This window comes from Mauremys reevesii, linkage group 2, assembly GCF_016161935.1.
Source record: "Mauremys reevesii isolate NIE-2019 linkage group 2, ASM1616193v1, whole genome shotgun sequence".
In the NCBI taxonomy this organism is placed as follows: Eukaryota; Metazoa; Chordata; order Testudines; family Geoemydidae; genus Mauremys; species Mauremys reevesii.
The window spans coordinates 186,432,589-186,434,048 of NC_052624.1; positions in this window are offsets into that span (position 1 = coordinate 186,432,589).

Genomic DNA, 1,460 nt, shown 5'->3' on the forward strand with positions numbered 1-1,460 from the left:
AGAGAGCTGATAAATAAAAGGGACATCGTATTGGCATACAAAATAATCAATTCTATACAGAAGATCAGCTGAGTTCTCCTGTTTACTGGTTCTTATAATACAAGAGTAAAAGTGCAATTGAAAGTCACAAATTTTAAACTGATTAGAAAGAATATACTTTTAATGTAATGCACACTCAACCTGTGGAACTCATTGCCACAAAATATCATTAAGTCCAAAAGCTTAGTCAGAGTCAGAAAAAAGATTAGAGATTTATCTCAATCATAAAAACATCCAGAGTTATAGTAGATAAGAAAAAACATGTTTAGAAACCCTTGTGCTTCGGGGCACAAGCATTAACTGACAAGGTCTAGAAGGACAAGGTGGGTGAGGCAATATCTTTTATTGGACCAACTTCTGTTAGTGAAAGAAACAAGCTTGCAAGCTTACACAGAACTCGAAAAATTGTCTCTCTCACCAACAGAAGTTGGTCCAATAGAAAATATTACCTCACCCACCTTGTCTCTCTAATAACCTGGCTTCAACACAGCTACAACAATATGGCAAACAAGTGCAAACTTATCCTATGAACAGGTGTATTGTGCCTAGGTGTATTGTGCCTTCCTCTGGAGCATCCGGTACTGGCTGCTCTCAGAGGCAGGATAGAATCATAGAAATTTAGTGCTGAAGGGACCTTGATACTGGGTTATATGAAGCACTGATTTGATCTACTGTGGCAGTTCCTCTGTCCCTAAGTTATAGTTGTGTGGGGCAGTTTCTTATGACATATTACACAGTTCCGATGCACATGTTAAATGATAGCTCCCATTAATAATAATAATAAAAAAAACAATGTAAGAAAGCCAATGAATAGCTCCCATTCTAAAATAAATATTTTGTATGTTGCAATCTTTCTTCGTGTCATTTAGTAGTTTTATTTTTCCTTCCATTTGATCTGACATTTTTAGATGAAGGGGAAACAGGCAGGATTTCCAGAAAGACCAATGTCATATGACACAGGCATATAGTATCAGTCACTGATTCTGAACAGCAGTGAGAACTGAAGCCTACTTAGGAAGATGTGCCTTGGTAGCTCTGTTCTGAATATATCCAAGATTCTAGCTCCATTTGTAAATGGCACTGCCCCTTCTCTTGACTCCTCACCCAGGAAGTATTTAAACTGAGTAATTTGCATAAAGAGGGAAAAGCAGATTCTCCAAGAAAAATTCAAGTCATTTGGTGCATTATCACAAGTACAAAATATTTGCTCTTCAGAAATATCCTTGAACCAGGGATAAGAAAAAGCATCCTTGGCAGCAATGGATTGGCAATATCTACAGTAAAAAGAGGATGTTCTCCACCAGAGAAAAGGAATTATCCTTGACTCCTGGTCCTGCTTTCAATTCAGACACAGCATTCTTCCTACTTGGTTGCCTGTATTACAACGTTCCTTATCTTCCTCCCATTCTCTTGGAAGATGC